The following is a 22,539-nucleotide window of genomic DNA, read 5'->3' on the forward strand; positions in this document are numbered from 1 at the left end:
AACATTGTTACTGTGTATAACACTGATGAGTGAACATTGTTACTGTGTATAACACTGATGAGTGAACATTGTTACTGTGTATAACACTGATGAGTGAACATTGTTACTGTGTATAACACTGATGAGTGAACATTGTTATTGAGTGTGTTATAACACTGATGAGTGAACATTGTTATTGAGTGTGTTATAACACTGATGAGTGAACATTGTTATTGAGTGTGTTATAACACTGATGAGTGAACATTGTTATTGAGTGTGTTATAACACTGATGAGTGAACATTGTTATTGAGTGTGTTATAACACTGATGAGTGAACATTGTTATTGAGTGTGTTATAACACTGATGAGTGAACAGTGTTATTGAGTGTGTTATAACACTGAAGTGTGAACATTGTTATTGAGTGTGTTATAACACTGATGAGTGAACATTGTTATTGAGTGTGTTATAACACTGATGAGTGAACATTGTTATTGAGTGTGTTATAACACTGATGAGTGAACAGTGTTAGTGAGTGTGTTATAACACTGAAGTGTGAACATTGTTACTGTGTATAACACTGAAGTGTGAACATTGTTACTGTGTATAACACTGATGAGTGAACATTGTTACTGTGTATAACACTGATGAGTGAACATTGTTACTGTGTATAACACTGATGAGTGAACATTGTTACTGTGTATAACACTGATGAGTGAACATTGTTACTGTGTATAACACTGATGAGTGAACATTGTTACTGTGTATAACACTGATGAGTGAACATTGTTACTGTGTATAACACTGATGAGTGAACATTGTTACTGTGTATAACACTGATGAGTGAACATTGTTACTGTGTATAACACTGATGAGTGAACATTGTTATTGAGTGTGTTATGTACTGTTTATCAGTCTTCTTTACTCTGAAACATTGTATAACACTTCACTTTTTCCAGTTTTTTCTTTCCCAGGTGTGTTTCTTAAGTTAATATGAATTACCCACAAGTAGAGAAGATGGTGTCATCTAGAAGGTCAAGCATGAAAGAAAATTAAGTTGTAAACAAAGTGGTAGATATTTCTGCTTTGTTTTCACTAGTGTCTACCACTTGGCCGGGGAGAAAGCTTCCGATATTTTTGGTGCCAGTATTAATTTAGGTTACAGGTTCTCATCAGCAGTGGAGCAAGCAGAGCACATGCGGTAAACAAAATGTTCATTATTCTGTGTGAGTCGTTCAGCATGTTCTTGTTCTCTGGTCAGTGTACTCTTTGTACCTGTCATGTGCCTGATATACTACTAAGTGAGCAGGTGTTACACTCTGCTTAAATCTCTTATCAATGATTTCGTCGTAATTCAGTAGGACTTGTTCATCTCTTAGGTCATGCCTCACTTGTTCACCCAGTGTGCAATCATCTTTACATAGCTTATTTAATGAAGCTTTACGTTTGATGTACCTTTAAGAACTTTCGAGAGTTTTACTACTATTGGAGCCAGGCCTTGGGCCAGGCTCGTCTGGTGCTTGCCTGTCAGACTTGCTGCTGGCGACCCAGTTATAATAATAGTAACTTACATACAGCCTACAATCTATTCCAAAAAAACCACCACACTCCATTTCACATTAGCTCACTGCTACTGAGTTAATATAAATCATCAGGGAGGCACCATGACATACCCTCGTCTTCACTTCTGTCTGGTAGACTAATTACCAGCAGGCAAAACATCATACAGTACTCTCGCATAAACAGGCCTCTGCATACTAGGACCTTACAAATAAACATGAGCACTTCAACACACACACCTATAGTATACACTAAAAGAAAACTTAACAAAATTACCTACTCAAAAACTACCGCCCAAACATGATAACTACCCCCCATACCACCCGACTGGTACTGAACTAAAAACACTTCATCTGCTCCTGTCCTGGCCACTGCCTGACTGACAGGAATAAAACGCGTTGACTTCCAGTTCAATCCCGGAACTGTTACACGGAAAATGACATTATATATACATGTATATGGAGCGTTATTTTATATAAATATTTTTTTCACAGTACTCCGTAACAATGGAGATACTTGAACAATTTCCTCTTGAATACTTCTACACTTGTTTCAGCAGTGTATCTGATATCTTTTGGTAACAGGTTGAATAGTCTGGGGCCAGAAAAATTGTGAAGATCAGAATGATTGACGTAATCAGTCCTCCAGCTTTAAGTCGATGTAATCAGTCCATCAAGATGTACTGATTACACCGACTCCAAGCTGAAGGCCTGAGTACGTCAAACTTACCTCGTTGAGGTAATCAGACTGAGGGACTGATTACCTCATACTACTCCTGATTTTCTCCATTTTTCCATGTATTGGACTGATGAAGCCACTGTGTGGCGAAACTTTTTTTCCATATATATACCCAAGTGTTGCCCATGTGTCTTGTTTATCAACTTATCAGATCTCTGAACTATTTATCTAAAAGTTTCATCATATATGGATAGTTAGGTCGAGGGCACTTCTTAAGACTGTTTTACCTTCTCTAGCAAATAAACAGGACCGAATATCCTACTCTAAACGAAATCATTCAAGGGTTTAATAGGAAACAATCACAATGCTTCTTTCCGGTTTTTATAAAGTTTCTTAATAAGCCTTAGAAGGGTTTTATGTTAACTTTAAAAAAGATTGCACCGTAACACAGAGTACTTATAAGAAATTTACACTGAGTTCACTTAATAAGATTGTACACAATATTCTGTCTTTATTATAATACTGAATGGCTCTAGTATCGTAAGACATTCACTTCACATAATAACATTGCTTAACTCAATCCCAATAAGTCACTCGTATGCCATAGCGTATCCAGGACGTAGAGTATTCCCACAATTCGTAACAACTTTCATAACACAATAAGTGGGATTAGAAATGTTCTACACTTTTTTTTTTCTTTTTATTCGCCGGTACTCTCCCGGCCCGGGTCTTTTCCACTAGTGGTGACCCGGCCTTGGCTCCCTGTCTGGGGAGTATCTCGAGACCTATGTCTCCCATGGGAGGAGGTACAAGTACCCCCTCATCTTTGGGACCAACTGTCCCCAGGTCTAGCCACAGTCCCCGCCCTCACGGGGCTGGTAGGGAGAAGCTAGGCCTCTGGTCCGCCATCTGCCTCCCCCCAAAGGGGCTCGTGGGGATGGCAGTCTTGTGAGCTGCAGGTGGTAGCAAGCTCAGGTTCTACACTTTAAGGAGTTTTCAGGCGAGTTTGTCTCCCATGACTTTCTTGCCGTCCTCTTCCAACTAATACCGCTTAAACTCGCTCCTGGCAGAGCTAGGGACAATCACTAGTGTCTCCAATACAGCAACACACACTTCGTCCAAGTGGCTTCTGTCTGATACCGTTTAAATTGCTGGAGGGTCGCTATGTAACTTCATGTGGGGCCAGAAACTTAAATTCAGGAATTGAGGTGTTTGTCTTGAAAGGGGAGGGTGACACCTACACCAGACGGTCCAGACAGACGTCACCTCGGATTGAGTGGGAATGGTGACTAAACGTCAGCCAGGTACTAAACAGCTGTGCCAGCTAAGTAAATTCAGGGCAGATAATATTATGAAGTACAGTATCTCCATTTTAGCTACTAATGGAGATAGAGATAATATTAAGTGAAAAAACCAGTAATACACATACATAATACTTGACCGAGTAGGTCTACCCACGAGGGGCGTAACATGGATTCACTTGGAATCTTATTTTTTTTATCCTACATGTCCTAACATGTTAAAATGATTTGTAGAGCATAACATCAATATTTAATAATCAGAGACATCAGTATTGTTCTAATAAGACAATACTTCTTGTAGAAGATATATGAAAGTAGAATGCAGAACTGTGCATTTCACAGTACACAATATTTTATTGCTCAGTTCACAAAAATATCAGTTAATTTAAGCTCTTATATCAAGTATGATTCTGTCAATGTAAGATATGTGAAAGTAGGTTAATACTTGCCCATGGTAGGCAAGTCTCACTCAGACTCAACTATTTCTGCCCATATATTTGTCTGTGTTTTGAAGGGCTCCCAAGGTATTAGTGTAATACTATTAGGGGTGGGGCTGTGCTAAAATGTGTGAGAGCTTGTCTTGATGACTGGGTTGGTGATGCTGGATCTGCTGGTGTCAGCTTGCCTTCCTTACCACCAAATTGGTTTATACTGAAGCTGAAGGAGTAAGTCTGCACTCAGCGTGTTTGCTGCTCGATTAAGTTTTACACAGTAGCAAATTTTCATTTTGCACTTCGTGATATTCTCATTTCATGGCTGATATTGAGGAAGAATGATATCTACACCAGTTAATTCCGAATACTGGCGGCTTTCTGTACAAACTGCTGGTTCAGTCAGGATCCACCACTGAGAGATCATTTTAACAATAATTTAAAAAAGGGTGGAGGGGTAAGCCAGCAGTAGGCCTTGGTCAGATAACCAAAAGCTCCAACTGCGGGTCATCATATGACTAAGACCTGCGTCAGGAAACACTTGTTTCCTGACCTGATATCAGTTAGAATCTTGTTGGAAAGTCTTGTCCGGTAGTGACCCAGTCCAGTCGATAATATGAATCGTGAGTCTGAGTCCCATGTACACCTTGTAACTGTGTGAGAGTGTTAGTGAATGAGTTAGTACCCATCAAGTTATGTTTGCAGGGGTAGAGATACTGCTCCTTACGTCGCCTCTTGACCGACATCTATTGAACGCTAAACTCCTGGACTTTGTCATACAAACTCTTAAAGTCGTGCAGGGAGACTGCACCGCCGCCACCACCCACCACCACCACCCACCACCACCATCCACCACCACCCACAACCACCACCCACCATCACCCACCACCACCACCACCACCCCCACCACCCACCACCACCATCACCCACCACCACCCACCACCACCACCACCAAGTACCACCCACCACCACCCAACACCACCCACCACCACCACCACCACCCACTACCACCCAACACCACCCAACACCACCCACTACCACCCACCACCACCCAACACCACCCAACACCACCCACCACCACCACCCACCGCCACCCACTGCCCACCACCACTGACGTCACCTCGCGATGTCACCCCATGACATCACCTCACGACGTAACGCCTGACATCACATGTCACATCGATTGTTAAAGTTTCACAGTGAGCATTATTTTCAGTATTGTCGAAAAGATTATGAGAAGATATGTCATGCGTTAATTCCTCTCGGTCAGTGTTCTCACATGTTCATGTATGGCTTAGTGTCGATTTTTGCACAGAAAAAATGGCATTTCCTGGTAAGCCATGTTGTATGGCATGTGCAGTAGGTGTGTGCAGTTTTCCGTGTGTCCTGTGTGGTCTTGAGCACAGCTGTGTGTGGACCACAGTATGTTCTGTGCCCAGACCACTGTGTAGCACCTCGTGTTACTTGTCACCTGGTGTGACCCGCGCGTTGACATTTGTCAGTCCAGGTGTTGGTTACAGTTACGAGCGTCTGAGCCCCTTGTACAGAAAGCCCTTATTTGTTTGCCGCTCATAGATGCCCTGCTGAATCGTACCTGCTAAGATTCCCGTCTGTTCCGCTTCATCGCCTGACCAATAGAGCAGTTATTTATAGAGAACCAGTCTGAGGACACTTAGACTAATCTCTGCTATAACTCCAACTATCGAGAGAATAGCTTCAGTGAGCAGCCAGCACAAAGATGATATCACTTTGACTGCTAGCCCACTCACTGCAGTACAGTGTGTGAAGTTACAACTTCCAGATGTTTTGCAGAGTCGTCCCTGACATGACTCCACACTCGCTGGCAGTGACAGCCCCAGTGACAGTACCAGTCGAGAAATGTCCTTCTGAGTCGCTTGCCAGAAGAAGTCCTGCCCAGTTGCCGAGTACTGACGATGCTTCACTCGAGGGCACCAGCAGGTTGTGCCCCAGGATGAGTGAACCGAACCCTGCAGCGACTACTTCGATGACTGCTTCTCTTTTCCAAAGGAGACTGTACCCTATTACATCACAGCTCAGCTGCAGCGATATCTCCTGTGTTGCAGTAGCTATCCAGGCGCAGGAAGGCATGCAGTGATGCCCCTCGACGCTCACTGCCTTGGACCACGATGTTTAGCACACCCCACCTTTTTGTTCTTCCCTTTCTGTAGGAATTTTTTTTTCGTGAAGTCGGGCAGCATCGTAGGTGACGTCATAAGGTGACGCCAGTGGAGTGATGCAGCAGCAGACCACAGCATGTGGCTTGGGATCTGGCATAACCCATGTGGCTTGTAGATCCACCTGGCTTCGAGTGACCTCGGGCACTTGGATACACAGCTCTGGCAAAGAGTTCACAGAGAATTCATAGAAACAGCAGAGGTAGTGAGAGCATAGGGGTGTAGGGTAGTGTGTGAGGTGTGTGGGTGAATGTATGACGAGGGAGGATCTGGCCACTTCCTCCTCTCCCACCCACAACACGGGGAGACACACACTCACCACTAACTCACCTCTGCTTGCTGAAATAGCCATGCTGAGCTGAAAAACAACAGCAACATACAAGTGATGCTGAACACGTGACCTGAGAAACAGTGTGGGGTGCTGTAAAGTTCCAGGTGATGCCACTTATATTTCTCGAAATTCGACAAATTTCAGCTAGATCCTGAAGTGGCATGCCCACCAGACTTGCCCTCTGAGGGAAACTATGGGAACTAGGCATGTAGGCTTACTGGCTACACAAATAACCCGCACATAGAAGAGAGGAGCCCACGACGGCGTTTCGGTCCGACTTGGACCATTTACAAAGTCACGCTAACCAGAAGTGGAGCAGGACCGGTATATATAGGCAGGAAGAGGTAGTGGTGGTGGTAGTAGTAGTAGTAGTAGTAGTAGTAGTAGAAGTAGTAGTGGTAGTAGTAGTGGTAGTAGTGGGGAATTAAGGAGGAGGAGCCAGTCAAATACAAAGAAAGGGGAGCACTGCAAGGGAGCTAGGTGCCCACAGAGGGAGAGCAAGTGCACAGAGGTGGGGGGAAGGGGAAGTGATGAAATAAATAATGAAGGAACAGAAACATGAGACAGAAGAAAGACAACCCAGAGGAGAAAAAAGGAAAGAGGAAAGGGGAAGAGGGAGAAGAAGAAAAAAATGAGGAATCAAGTTAAGTCACGGGTGTTCTGAAGTTTGAAGTATTTTACAATGTAGTGGGAGAGGAAGGCATCTACAGAGATGAAGCCAGGACTAAGATTCATACAAGGAAAGTTGTGTATTAGAGAGGATTCAACTAGACGGCGACTGTTAGAGTTGGAGGTAGGGAAGACAGTTTTAGCGGAAGACCAGTCAATAGGATGGCTGTGATCTCTGACGTGAAGGGTCCAAGTCGGACCGAAACGTCGTCGTGGGCTCCTCTCTTCTATGTGCGGGTTATTTGTGTATCTTTCCAGTCACGGTACTGTGCCTTTTTTTGTTATTTACTGGCTACATCACACAACACCACCACCATCCACCACCATTCACCACCACCCACCAACCACCAACTACCAACCACCAACTACCAACCACCAACTACCAACCACCACCACCAACCACATTACAACCCAGGCGCTCAATGTTATCTTGGGTGTAAAGGGAGCAAATTAAACACAGCAGAAAACTTTGACTTATATTATCCTTCACCAAGTGTAAACAGAAATATATATACTATATACACTATGTACAGCAATAGGTATTAGTGCGTGCCATGGTAATCAAAGCAAAGCAACAGCCAAGAGACAAGCAGACCACTGTGCTTCAACCATCTGTAGAATGAAAATGACAAGGGTGAAAATGTGAGTGGTAGCCACGTCACCTTCACAGTTGCCAGATCCACATTGTGATTGGCTGAACCTAGGTACTGATCTGACGATGGGGGCCTGGTTGTCAGACCATTAGTGACCTGGTTTGCTGGTTGGTGAGGCAGCCTGTGTTAGCATGCTCCAAATAAAGGTTACATACTCTTTGCATGCAACAACCCACCATCACCCAGCACCACCCACCACCACCCAGCACCACCCACCACCACCCAGCACCACCCACCACCACCCACCACCACCCACCACCACCTAACACCACCCAACACCACCTAACACCACCCAACACCACACATCATCCACCACCTCTCAACACCACCACCCTCCTCTGCCACCTCCACTTGCATCTCCACTTCCACAAATAAATCACCCTAAGACTAAGAAAATGCTCTAGAACGATGTCCCTCTGGTTTATCCGTGTCTTTAACTTCCATCTTTGCTATTTTCTTGTTAACCCTGTCGATTCCTCTCACAATTTCCTACATCGTGATTATATCTCTCGTTGTTTTCCTTGCCTTCTAGAGTCATCAGATTTAGTTTTTCAAGTATTTTGGGGTATCACATTTCCCTAAGCTCCAGGATAAATTTTGTTGCTAACCTCTGGGTCTATCTATAGCACATCCTTTTTCAGGTGCAGTTTCCATGCCGAGGCAGGAATTGCAAGGAGTGTCGACCACACAGTATAGTAAGGATGTGGAACAGAAGAGGGAAAGGATAGAAAATGTTGAAATAAGGTGTGGGATAAGGAAGAAGAAAATAAAATGATAGTGTCTCCACCACTTGGATTTGTAAGTTAGAATGTATGTCGAACAATAGAAGTTGTCAAATGAGATATATTTATGTATAACATGTTCCAACGTTCCTCCATGTAATTATATTGAAAAGGTGTATATTTATGTATTTATGCACACGTGAGCTGACGAACATTATATATATGAGCTTAAGATTTACATCCCCGTGGCTTGTCTTGCATTGTTAAGATTGCCTGTCTGCGATTGTTTTGATATATATATATATATATATATATATATATATATATATATATATATATATATATATATATATATATATATATATATATATATATATATAGAAGATTTAAGAGATACATTGTTGATATAAAGGTGGCATATACGGTACATGTTGTTACGTGTGTATCACCGATTATAAGGCGAAAATCTCATCCAGCTCCTCAGAGCTGGGGCGTGTGCCCAAAATGCAGCATGCATTACCCCTTTGAACAGCCGCACTGAGCCGCTGGAACAGAAAACTAGCTGCCCTGGGATCCCTAGTTACCCTGATGAGTCTTTTTCCCAGCTCCTTAAGGAAATTAGATGCACTCTTTCCCCATGAGCCAAGGGTCTCTGAGCCTATGGGAACAAACATATAATGATGGGCAAGTTCTCCATATTTTCTAGACTTTTGGGACTCTCTAAAGCTGGCAGCTGCCCCTCCTTCCTCCCTGGTGTATTGGAGATAGGTATCAGCCAAGGTAGATGCACATGTATAGTCCCACACCACCTGCTTCCCATCTGTCCAGGCTTGAAGGGTGATACCATCTGGACGCTTCTGGCTGCCATCAGATCTGCATAGTTGGGGTGGCTCCCTTACTGCTGGGCATCCAGCTGTTGTGAGGCTCCTCTTGATAATGTTATTAACCTCCTCATGTCTTGCAATCTTTCCCTCGGATTTACGGCACACAAGACCATGGTACCCGAATCGGTCTGCTGCTTCACTGCCACAAATACACCTGTGTTCGGCGAGAATAGGGGCGGCAAGTCGAAGGGCAACACCGATGCGGATGGTCTGTGGGTCGAGGCGTGTGCCAAGGCTGGAGTTGGGAACAGCCAACAGAAAGTCCCCAGCATGAGGGGCTCTCACTGCCAGCAGGCGGGCTCTATCCTTCCCTGACACACTCTGAAGCATCGTTGAGGCTATATTTTCCACTATTGGACCATCCCAGTGCGATTGTTTGTAGTTGTTGGGGGGAGCAGGTCTGGTTTCTGAGCCCGTTAGATTATCCCAGATCATTGCTCCGTCAATGAATTTTTGGTCCTGGGCTCCAATCTTGTCCCTAAGATGTTCAGGGAGAATCGCTGCTACAAGCTCTCTGGATGCAATACACGAGGACAGAAAAGCAGGTAACGCAATCTGTGATGACTTGCGGACACCAATGCCTCCTAGTCTGACTGGAAGTGTAGCTTGGTTCCACTGCCCGTCTTCTAGAGTAAGGTTAAGTACTTTCGTAAAAATCTGCCTCAGAATACTGTCATATTCGTGCAGTATAGGGTTATCATATGAAGGTGCACATCTTAGGAAATATGTCAACCTGGGCAGACTCAAGCACTTTGTGAGAAGGTACAAGGCATCGTGGGTGTCCAGATTGCCTATTCGTTGTTCCATTCTCCTTAACTCTTCCAATTTCTTCCTGAGAATTGTGTCAATGGCATTGCTTCCCAGAGGTGCTCCTAGCAAGACACTATTTGTGGGGGCAATGACTGCTGCTCCTGGTAGTTTTGATCTCACTGCATTTATCACTTGTTGACTGACTGAGATGATTTCACATTTGGATGGATTCAGGATGAGACCCATTTCCTGTCCTCGTGTCATTACCTGTGTAAGGTCATGTAGGAGGGACTCCTTTGTACCTGCTAGTGTGCCATCATCTAGGAACCAGATGTTTAGCTCGCTGGTCAGTCTGACTGTGATTTCCCTAACTGCAATACAGAAGAGAAATGGTGCAAGAGGATCTCCTTGTTGGACACCCTCCGATGATGTGATTTCATGCTCTCCAAAGAGAAGCATTGATTCCTTGCTATACCCAGCTGAAACAAAAGGGAAGAGACCAGGGAAATGTTCTTGTACTGCTGCTAATACCACGTCTCTTTTCAGGAGATCGAACGCATTCTTGAAATCTAATTTTACCACTGCATTGTCCTCAGGCAGGTTGTTGATATATGCCCTTGTTGCATGAACCGCTGCTTCACTTCCTTGAGAGACCCCAAAGCCAAGCTGGTTTGGTTGAAGCATCATGGCTGCCTGTGCACGAATACTTCGGACAGCAGCTTTGGATACGAGGCGGCGTAACGTGTTGCCTACTGCAATTGGCCGAATTCCTCCATCCTTCTTTTTAAGTGCACAAAGTGTTGCACCAAAAAAGAAAGGTCTAATTTCATCAGGAATCAGACCAGCCAAGGAATTGTTGACGAACCTTGTGATCTCTGAAAGCAGTGTCTCTGCAATTTCCCCAATAACTGGATTAACCATTTCCTTTAAATGCTGTGGCCTTATTCCAGTGTAACCCCCAGCAGAGCCAGATGGGAATGACATTATTGCTTTGTAAATGTCTGAGTCTTCCACAATCAATGGTTCCATAGTGGGGACAGTGTTGGAACTGTTGGTGCCACTGATTTCCCTGGCAGGGTGCTTTCCTCTAAGTGCTTCAGCCGTGTCAGCATCCCTGGGAGCAACTGTATCTTCACTGGTAATAATTCTGATTGCCCCCACTGTGTTGCCCTCTTCAATTTTCTTGCTCACCTGGACTCTGACTTTTTCACTGTCAGTAGAGTGAGTGGGGGTTCTGCCTCTCCCTTTTTTGTGTTGATGGGGAAGGTGAATGAGGTATATAATATACGGAGGTACCACCTCTAGAACTGTCCTGGGGACCCTCATCCTCAGAGAAAAAAATAAACTTGCTCCAGGGAAAACTCAAGATTCTCCTTGAAGCTGTTTGAGAATTTTCTCCTACCACCCCCTATATTTAATATATATTTTATTTAAAGAGAAAATACATTGACAAAACATTCACAAAAATGCAATAGAAAGTAAAACAACCTAGTTAACAACTCAGAGCTACATCTCGAATACTTCGTCCAGCTCCCTGGCGGTGGGTCGCGTGTCCAGAATGCTGCAGGCATTTCCTCTCTGGATCGCGACACTGAGTCTCTGAAAGAGGAAGCTGGTCGCCCTGTGGTCCTTGGTTTCCATGATGAGCTTTTCACCCAGCTCTTTGAGGAACTTTAGAGCACACTTGCCCCATGCTCCAAGGGTCTCTGACCCTATTAGGATGAAGTTATAGCAAGGAGGAAGGTCTTCATATTTGCAGATCTTCTGGGTCTCCCTGTGACTGGCAGCTCCACCCCCTTCAGCTGCAGAGTATGGCAAGTAGGTGTCTGCCAATGTGGCAGCACAGGTGTAGTCCCAGGCAATCTGCTTTCCATCCTTCCAGGGTAGCATAGTGGCTCCATCAGGATGCTTTTGACTTCCGTCAGACTTCTGCACTTGGGGTTCCCGTTGAGCTGGGCAACAGGCTGTGGTGAGGCTTCTCTTTATGATGTCATTAACCTCCTCATGTTTGGCATACTTCCCTTCTGTTGTGTGACACACGAGATCGTGAAGTCCGAACTGATCAGCTGTCGCCCTGCTGCAAATACACCTATGTTTGGTGATGATGTGGGCGGCTAGGCAAACAGCAACACCAATCCGAATGGCCTATGGGTCGATTCGAGTGCCCAGGGAAGAATTAGGAACAGCTAGAAGGAAATCTCTTGAGTGTGGTGCCTTCACCGCTAGGAGATGAGCTTTGTCCTTTCCTGAAGCATTGGTGAGCATTGTGTTGGCGATTTTTCCATGATCGGTTTGTCCCAGTGGGACTGTTTGTGCTGTTTGGGAGGAGCTGGTCTACTGGAGGAGTCTGCGAGGGTGTCCCACCGAATCGCTGCTTCAGTAAACCTGGGGTCTTGAGCTCCTACCACGTCTCTCAAGCGTTCGGGGACAATCTTCTTGACTAATGCACTGGAAGCCAAACACGAAGACAAAAGCAGGTAATGCTACATGCGTTGCTTTGTGCACCCCTTACCTCCCAGTTGCACTTGGAGGGTTGCCTGATCCCATTGCTGATCCTTTAGTGACAGGTTCAGGGCCTTCTTAAAGGTTGATCTTAGGTGTGTGTCATATTCGTCGAGTGTTGGGTTGTCAAAAGAGAGTGCTCACCTCAGGAAGTGAGTCTTGGCATAATAAGTCACCTTGTGAGGAGATACAGAGCATTATGGGCATCAAGATCGCTTATTCTCTCCTCCATTCTCATCAGGTCATTCAATTTTTCCTTGGGGACAGTGTCGATAGCCTGGTGACCCAGTGGTGCTCCCAAGAGGGTACTGTTGGACGGAGTGGTATTAGAGACTTCCGGGAGGATTCTTCGCACGGCATTGATTATTTCCTGGTTCGCTGTGACGATTTCACACTTGGAGGGATTGAGGATGAGTCCCAAGTCTTCTCCGTGTGTTTTCACCAGTTGTAGGTCCTCTAATAGGGACTCTTCAGTACCTGCCAAAGTGCCATCATCCAGGTACCAGATGTTGAGCTCGCTGCGCAGGCTGGAAGTTAGTTCTCTTACTGCCAAACAGAAGAGAACTGGAGCGAGTGGGTCACCCTGCTGAACACCCTCTGATGAGAGAATTTCATGTTCTCCAAACGAAAGAATTGAGGGTTTGCTGTAGCCGGCTGAAATGAAGGGAAAAAGGCTGGGGAACCGATCCCGAACGGCCGGTGAAGGTTTGTAATAGTATGTAGGAGCAGGGAAAGCTGGGTGACAAGACATGTGTCAGGCACACAGGAGTAGGACGCACTTGAGGCGGGTCCCTTGTACTGTTGTTAAGTTGATTGTAAAGTTGATGTCAAGAAGGACACATGAATGCCAGGTGTTGAGAGTGTGGTATTGCCTGATTATATAGTATACTGGATCCACTTGTAGTTATCCAAGGGGTTCAGTTTGGGAGTCATCACAGTGGGGATGGACAGTGCAACTGTGGACTTCCCATGTAAAGTATGTACGTAGATGTGTTTAAGTAGTATTCAAATCATATGTTCTTCCTGTATAATGTATTGGATGATGTGGGATTTCGTTTTCAGGATGCAACTGAGACATGGATATAATTCGGTAATGCAGACTTGTGCCAAGGGGAGCTTAGGGGTTCCAGCCCACAATAAAAAATAGTAATAATAACGCTGCTTCATAACGAATCTTTTAGTCCCCCCCCTTGCAACCAGTAGGTATCCCTTAGCACAACCCTCCATCCCCCCAGTATAAAAATTCTGGCGCCGTCCTTGGGTAATGGTGCTTTTTTATGATTATACTGCAGAGTTCTAAGCTTACAGTTCCGGTACTTCATTAGATTATTGTACCATTTTTCAGTTTGGTGAGGGTCATCTTGTCGAGGTAAGTAACATGGTAGAATTTTTCTGGTTAATGAAATTCGTTCTTCAGTTGTGCTCACAAATGTGGTCCTTCATGTGAATGTAGTTATTGAGTAACCTTTGATGAACTTGTTCTGCGATCATCTTTGTACGATCACCAGTGTTTGAGACTAGTTAATATGCCAATAGCCATTATTGTTATTATCCAGAGACGTACAGTATGCGTCTGATGCTTGTTTTACTGCGGGGTTGTATGTCACTGAGTGGTTGTACTAGTGTATGTCACTGAGTGGTTGTACTAGTGTATCTCATTGAGTGGTTATACTAGTGTTATGTCCCTGAGTGGTTATACTAGTGTATGCCACTGAGTGTTTGTACTAGTGTATGTCACTGAGTGGTTATACTAGTGTATGTCACTGAGTGGTTGTACTAGTGTATGTCACTGAGTGGTTGTACTAGTGTATGTCACTGAGTGGTTGTACACATTACGTTTCTGTTGGTTATGTTTTAACAAGTTTATGTGGCTCGAGAGATTGGGCTGTGCTTGTGACTAAAGACTGGTCGAGAGATTGGGCTGTGCTTGTGACCAAGCACTGGTCGAGAGATTGGGCTGTGCTTGTGACTAAGCACTGATCGAGAGATTGGGCAGTGCTTGTGACTAAAGATTGGTCGAGAGATTGGGCAGTGCTTGTGACTAAGCACTGGTCGAGAGAGCTGTCTCCCAGCTCTGTTTCCTGTGGGTAATTGGCAGTGGCGTCATTGAGTGGGCTGGAGGTGGTTCACCAGTAGGATTTTCCTGGGGTAACCTAACCTGATACGAAAAATAAATCATAATTATAGCTAGCGTTAAAAAAAAAAAAAGAAAAAATCCCAATTTTGACTAGTCAAAAAAAGTCAGAAAAAATTGATATAGCCAAAATGGACTGTTACAAGGAAACTATGGAAAAATAAAATGTATTAGGTTATATTTTATTATGTTTACTCAATTTACTTAACATTTATAAATAACTAATGCAGGCTGAAAAAATCCAAACACATGTAACATACATGTGGATGGTTTCAAGAGTTCTACCCTCGCATGCCAACCTAAGGCCAGGACTCATTTCTGGCTGTCGATTCAGCAAGACTGTTAGTAATAGCGCCCCGCTGGCCCACTGAGTCATCACACACTGTAGTGGCTGCCATCCACTACCCAGCCTGACCCTACACACTACTGTAGTGGCTGACATCCACCAACCAGCATGACCCTAAACACTACTGTAGTGGCTGACATCCACCAACCAGCATGACCCTAAACACTACTGTAGTGGCTGACATCCACCAACCAGCATGACCCTACACATTACTGTAGTGGCTGACATCCACCAACCAGCATGACCCTAAACACTACTGTAGTGGCTGACATCCACCAACCAGCATGACCCTACACATTACTGTAGTGGCTGACATCCACCAACCAGCATGACCCTAAACACTACTGTAGTGGCTGACATCCACCAACCAGCATGACCCTACACATTACTGTAGTGGCTGACATCCACCAACCAGCATGACCCTAAACACTACTGTAGTGGCTGACATCCACCAACCAGCATGACCCTACACATTACTGTAGTGGCTGACATCCACCAACCAGCATGACCCTAAACACTACTGTAGTGGCTGACATCCACCAACCAGCATGACCCTACACATTACTGTAGTGGCTGACATCCACCAACCAGCATGACCCTAAACACTACTGTAGTGGCTGACATCCACCAACCAGCATGACCCTACACATTACTGTAGTGGCTGACATCCACCAACCAGCATGACCCTAAACACTACTGTAGTGATTGACATCCACTAACCAGCCTGGTTGACGACCTAGAGAAGGTTGGTTGACAACCTAGATAAGGTTGGTTGACCTAGAGAAGGTTGGTTGACCTAGAGAAGGTTGGTTGACGACCTAGAGAAGGTTGGTTGACGACCTAGAGAAGGTTGGTTGATGATCTAGAGATGGTTGGTTGACGACCTAGAGAGGTTGGTTGACGACCTAGAAAAGGTTGGTTGACGACCTAGAGAAGGTTGGTTGACGATCTAGAGATGGTTGACGACCTAGAGAGGTTGGTTGACGACCTAGAGAAGGTTGATGATCTAGAGATGGTTGGTTGACGACCTAGAGAGGTTGGTTGACCTAGAGAAGGTTGGTTGACGACCTAGAGAAGTTTGGTTGACGACCTAGAGAAGGTTGACGACCTAGAGAAGGTTGGTTGACGACCTAGAGAAGGTTGGTTGACGACCTAGAGAAGGTTGGTTGACGACCTAGAGAAGGTTGGTTGACGACCTAGAGAAGGTTGGTTGACGACCTAGAGAAGGTTGGTTGACGACCTAAAGAAGGTTGGTTAACGACCTAGAGAAGGTTGGTTGACGACCTAGAGAAGGTTGGTTGACGACCTAGAGTAAGAATGATTTATCAAAGAAAATCAATACAAATTTATGGAAGGTGAGTCATACCGAGTACATATTTCAGAGATGTCTACGACTTACCCAGTGTTGGTGCACTGCATCTTTCTAGAGTGCACGAAATAGTTTAATACAATACCCCACCAGATATTAATCCCCAAAACTGGATAAGCACGCAGGAGTAAAGGGAAAAAGTGTTCATATGGATGAGGAAGTAGGTTACAGGCAAGATATACACAGTAAGTTAGGGAGGCGGGGGTCAGAGTCGGCGAGGGTACTCTAGCCACTACTATTTCTGACATACATAAAAACCATCTAACTGACGAAACTGAATCTTGTGTGTCTATGCTCACCGATGAGGAAGTAAAATTAGAGGAAGACAGAAATGAACCCCAGGGCGACCTAAATAGACTGAGAAATTGGCTATACAAATGACTCTGGAAATTCAATCTAGGTAATAAAGACCGGAAAAAAAGTGTACGCTGAGGTCAGTGGTCACCTGCGGTCATACCTGCCTAAGCTCTTGGGAGTTAGCGTGGGCTGTTACCAAGCACCATGGCTTGTTGTAGTGTTTTAGAATCTCAGGTTCAAGTGTTGAAGAAGGAGATTCCACTTCTTCAGGAGGCAAATAGGAGGCTGAAGCTTCGCATAGATGAGTTTGGGAGTGAGTGTGAGAAGGATTTAGCTGGTAAGGAGGAAATGGTCACCAGCAGTGATGGTGGCAGCTGCTTTAAGTGGCAAGTGGTTCACAGTTCAGGAAGAAGGAAGATGAGGAGAGTTCATAGAGAAGATGTGAAGGTAGGAAATCGATTCTCTGTTCTCCAAGACGAGTGTACTTCAGCAGTTAGTGAGGTTGAAGATACCACTGATTCCCCTGCTAATCAAGATAAGAATATTTTAATAGTAGGCGATTCTCAGGTAAGATATATGGACTGTGCATTTTGTAACAGAGACAGAAAGGTCAGACAGAGAGTGTGCCTTCCAGTAGCTGGTGTTGGTGACAGAGTCAGCAGGTTGGATAATATTATGGTAATGGGAACAATCCCATTATCTGCCTTAGTGCTGGGGTAATGACATTGGGAAGGGCAGTAGAGAGGAGCTGCTGGATAAGTACAGGTCAGACATAGAAGTAGTTAGATCTAAGGGAGGGATCCCAGTCATATGTAGCATCTTGCCTAGAAAGGGAGTGGGCAATGAATGGTTGTCTAGGGTAATTGGTATAAATTGCTGGCTAGACAGGTACTGCAAGGAACTTGCAATCCCATTCATTGATAACTGGGACCTATTCTTTGGCAAACGTGATATGTATGCAAGGGATGGGGTTCATCTCTCTGGGGATGGAGTGATTGCATTAGCCAATTCGATTGAGAGGGTAATTGATGACTTGTCTAGGAATTTAAACTGATAGATTATAGAGGTATGGGTGTTTGTGGGAAACAATCAGGCTGCAGCATTAGGGTTAAAAACAGCAGTTATTACCGGGATACCTCAGGGATATGTTTAAAAGACAATATTCAAAATAAAGTTGCTAGTAATGGCAAATCAATTGATCAACAAAGAGAGATAGTAAAGGGCAACGAGTGACTTGCTCCCTTAAGGTTTATTATACAAATAGTAGGAGTCTAAGAAATAAGATAGATGAGCTAAGATTACTTGCAAGTGTAGGTAATATAGATATTATTGGTATAACAGAGACCTGGTTCAACCTGAAGATAGAGAAATGCCTTCCGAATGCAACATCCAGGGTTATAAACTATTCCACACTGATAGGGTCAGCAGGAAGGGCGGTGGTGTGGCGATGTATGTCAGAGAAAATTTAAATTGTTGTCTTAGATATGATATAAGATTAGAAACATCGAACACAGGATCTGTTTAGTTACAGTTTCTCGAGGGATGTGACAAATTAATTTTGGGTGTGATTTATAGGGAGTGCAGTAAGCTGTCATGGGACGAAATTCATAAGGCATCTAGATATGGAAATGTTGCATTGGTGGCCAGGTATGACGCAGTATGACCAGGTATGATGCGGCTCTGTACCTAATTAATTCTTTGTTTAGATTTCTGAATGCTTTTATTGGATTTGACAGTCTTACATCTGCTGCTGATGTTATCCGGTTTATTTGCTCCTCTGGTGACATATTTGTCGCCATTGGTTACAAGAAAGAACATAACATAAGAAAGAAGGAACACTGCAACAGGCCTACTGACCCATGCAGAGCAGGTTCATGTCCTCCCCCCCGGATTAGCCCAATGACCCCCCCCCCTCCCCGGATGAGCCCAATGACCCACCCCCCCGGATTAGCCCAAATGACCCACCCAGTCTGGTCACTTCCACTCAGGGAAGGAGCAAGGCACCAGACTCAGCAGCACAAGCTAGTTAGGTCCAACTCACACCCACCCACACCCACTCATGTATTTATCTAACCTATTTTTAAAATTACATAACGTTTTAGCCTGAATAACTGTACTCGGGAGTTTGTTCCACTCATCCACAACTCTATTACCAAACCAGTGCTTTCCTATATCCTTCCTGAATCTGAATTTTTCCAACTTGAAACCATTGCTGCGAGTCCTGTCATGGCTGGAAATTTTCAGCATGCTGTTTACATCCCCTTTATTAATTCCTGTTTTCCATTTATACACCTCGATCATATCATCCCTAATTCTACGCCTTTCGAGAGAGTGCAGATTCAGGGCCCTCAGTCTATCCTCATAGGGAAGATTTCTGATACACGGGATCATCTTTGTCATCCTCCTTTGTATGTTTTCCAATGCATTTATATCCATTCTGTAATATGGTGACCAGAACTGAGCAGAATAGTCTAAATGAGGCCTAACCAAGGATATATAGAGTTGAAGAACAACCTGAAGACTTCTCTTATTTATACTTCTAGATATGAAGCCAAGAATTATGTTAGCTTTATTGCAAACACTAATGCACTGTTGTCTTGGTTTTAGATTACTGCTAACCAGAACTCCTAAATCCTTTTCGCAATCAGTAGTATTAAGATCTACATTATTTAGTTTATATGTCACATGGTTATTTACCTGCCCAACATTTAGAACTTTGCATTTGTCAATATTAAACTGCATCTGCCACTTCTCCGACCATTGCATCAGTCTATTCAAATCATCCTGGAGTGCTCTAATGTCCTCATTAGAATGAATTGGACAGCCTATTTTGGTGTCATCAGCAGATTTGCTTATGTCGCTATTTATTCCCTCATCTATGTCGTTTATGTAAATTGTGAACAACAACAGGCCCAACACTGGCCCCTGAGGAAAACAGCTTGTGACGTGCCCCCATTCTGATTTCTCCCCATTTATGCAAACTCTCTGCTGCCTATTTGTCAGCCATGCTTCTACCCAGGAAAAAATTTCCCCTTCTATTCCGTGTGCCTTAAGTTTCCTCAATAGCCTCTGGTATGGAACTCTATCGAAGGCCTTACTGAAGTCCATATACACAGTATCATATTCATTACCATGATCTACCTCCTCAAACACCTTAGTGAAAAAAGTTAGTAAATTCGTAAGACAGGAATGCCCCTTTGTAAAACCATGTTGAGATTCAGTAATCAATCTGTGCCTGTCAAGATGGCTACGAATTGCTTCGGCAATTACTGATTACATAAATTTTCCCACTATGGAGATAAGGCTTATTGGTCTATAGTTCGAAGCCAAGGACCTGTCACCTGCCTTGTAAATAGGTATTACATTTGCCATTTTCCACTTATCAGGCACTATGCCAGTTTGTAGTGATATGTTAAAAAGATTAGCCAAAGGTATGCTAAGTTCCTCTTTACATTCCTTTAACACCCTTGCAAACAGTTCATCAGGACTTGGAGATTTGTTAGGTTTTAGTTTCTCTATCGCTAGTATTTTCCTGGGTGAAAACTAAGAGGAAGTAGGTATTGAGAATTTCACACATATCCTTATCACTGTCAGTGATCTGACCAGAGTTACTCTTAAGTGGGCCAATCTTGTCCCTAATCTTACTTCTGTATACCTGAAAGAACCTTTTTGGGTTAGTCTTTGAATCCCTTGCGACCTTAGCCTCATAATCCCTTTTTGCTTTTCTTATTCCTTTCTTTATTTCTCTCTTTAATTGAATATATTGATTTCTTAACTGCCCATCCCCTCTTTTGATACACCTATATATGCCTCTCTTTTCACCAATGAGATGTTTTAATCTATTGTTCATCCATTTGGGGTCATTTTTGTTAGATCTAATTCCCCTACTCGGAACGAAAGTTGTCTGGGCAGCTAGAACTATGCTCTGAAAAACGTCATATTGGCAACCAAGCTCACCTACCTGACTCATAGTCAGGACATCCCAGTTTAGCCCACCCAGGTATTTTTTTCAGTCCCATGAAGTCGGCCAAGCGAAAATCTGGGACAGAGATTTGATTGCAGTTATCTGGGTAATTCCATGATATATTGAAACTAAGTGATTTGTGATCACTTTCCCCAAGCTCATCATTAACCTCAAGATTATTAATTAGTGAATCTTTGTTGGCAAGAACCAAGTCAAGCAGACTGTTTCCTTTAGTTGGTTCTGTCACAACCTGCTCTAAAAAGCAATCCTGAACCGTATCAAGAAAGTCACTAGACTCAAGATTTCCTGTCATATTGTTCCAATCAATTTGTCTAAAGTTAAAATCTCCCATTATCACAACATTTTCATATCTAGATGCCTTATGAATTTCGTCCCGTAACAGCCTACTGCACTCCCTACCAAGGTTTGGGGGCCTATAAATCACACCCAAAATTAATTTGTCACATCCCTCGAGAAACTGTAGCCAAACAGATTCTGTGTTCGGTGTTTCTAATCTTATATCATGTCTAAGACAATTTAAATTTTCTCTGACATACATCGCCACCCCACCACCCTTCCTGTTGACCCTATCAGTGTGGAATAGTTTATAACCCTGTATGTTGCATTCAGAAGGCATTTCTCTATCTTTCAGATTGAACCAGGTCTCTGTTATACCAATAATATCTATATTACCTACACTTGCAAGTAATCTTAGCTCATCTATCTTATTTCTTAGATTTGTATAGTAAATCTTAGGGGAGCTAGTCACTCGTTGCCCTCTACTATCTCTCTTTGTTTGTTGATCAATTGATTTGCCATTACTAGCAAATTTATTTTGAATATTGTCTTTTAAACATATCCCTGAGGTATCCCGGTAATAACTGCTGTTTTTAACCCTAATGCTGCAGCCTGATTGTTTCCCACAAACACCCATACCTCTATAATCTATCAGTTTAAATTCCTAGACAAGTCATCAATTACCCTCTCAATCGAATTGGCTAATGCAATCACTCCATCCCCAGAGAGATTAACCCCATCCCTTGCATACATATCACGGTTGCCAAAGAATAGGTCCCAGTTATCAATGAATGGGATTGCAAGTTCCTTGCAGTACCTGTCTAGCGAGCAATTTATACCAATTGCCCTAGACAACCATTCATTGCCCACTCCCTTTCTAGGCAAGATGCTACATATGACTGGGATCCCTCCCTTAGACCTAACTACTTCTATGTCTGACCTGTACTTATCCAGCAGCTCCTCTCTCCTGCTCTTCCCAATGTCATTACCCCCAGCACTAAGATAATGGGATTGTTCCCATTACCATAATATTATCCAACCTGCTGACTATGTCAACAACACCAGCTACTGGAAGGCACACTCTCTGTCTGACCTTTCTGTCTCTGTTACAAAATGCACAGTCCATATATCTTACCTGAGAATCGCCTACTATTAAAATATTCTTACCTTGATTAGCAGGGGAATCAGTGGTACCTTCAACCTCACTAACCGCTGAAGTACACTCGTCTTGGAGAACAGAGAATCGATTTCCTACCTTCACATCTTCTCTATGAACTCTCCTCATCTTCCTTCTTCCTGAACTGTGAACCACTTGCCACTTAGAGCGGCTGCCACCATCACTGCTGGTGACCATTTCCTCCTTACCAGCTAAATCCTTCTCACACTCGCTCCCAAACTCATCTATGCGAAGCTTCAGCCTCCTATTTGCCTCCTGAAGAAGTGGAATCTCCTTCTTCAACACTTGAACCTGAGATTCTA

General features: G+C 43.8%; 1 protein-coding gene across 12 annotated transcripts in view; it reads left to right on the forward strand.

The window, feature by feature from the left end:
• Positions 1-22,539, forward strand: part of disp (RND transporter family member dispatched) — a 753,128-nt gene that overhangs the window by 513,566 nt on the left and 217,023 nt on the right. The window contains exon 1 of one of the 12 annotated variants that reach the window (XM_070096030.1): positions 14,003-14,022. The exons of the other annotated variants lie outside the window; for them this stretch is intronic. The gene's annotated coding sequence lies outside the window, so the exon portion shown is untranslated. Of the gene's footprint in view, positions 1-14,002; positions 14,023-22,539 lie in introns of those variants that run through there. 12 annotated transcript variants of the gene reach the window in all.

Source organism: Cherax quadricarinatus, chromosome 52, assembly GCF_038502225.1.
Source record: "Cherax quadricarinatus isolate ZL_2023a chromosome 52, ASM3850222v1, whole genome shotgun sequence".
Taxonomy (NCBI): Eukaryota; Metazoa; Arthropoda; class Malacostraca; order Decapoda; family Parastacidae; genus Cherax; species Cherax quadricarinatus.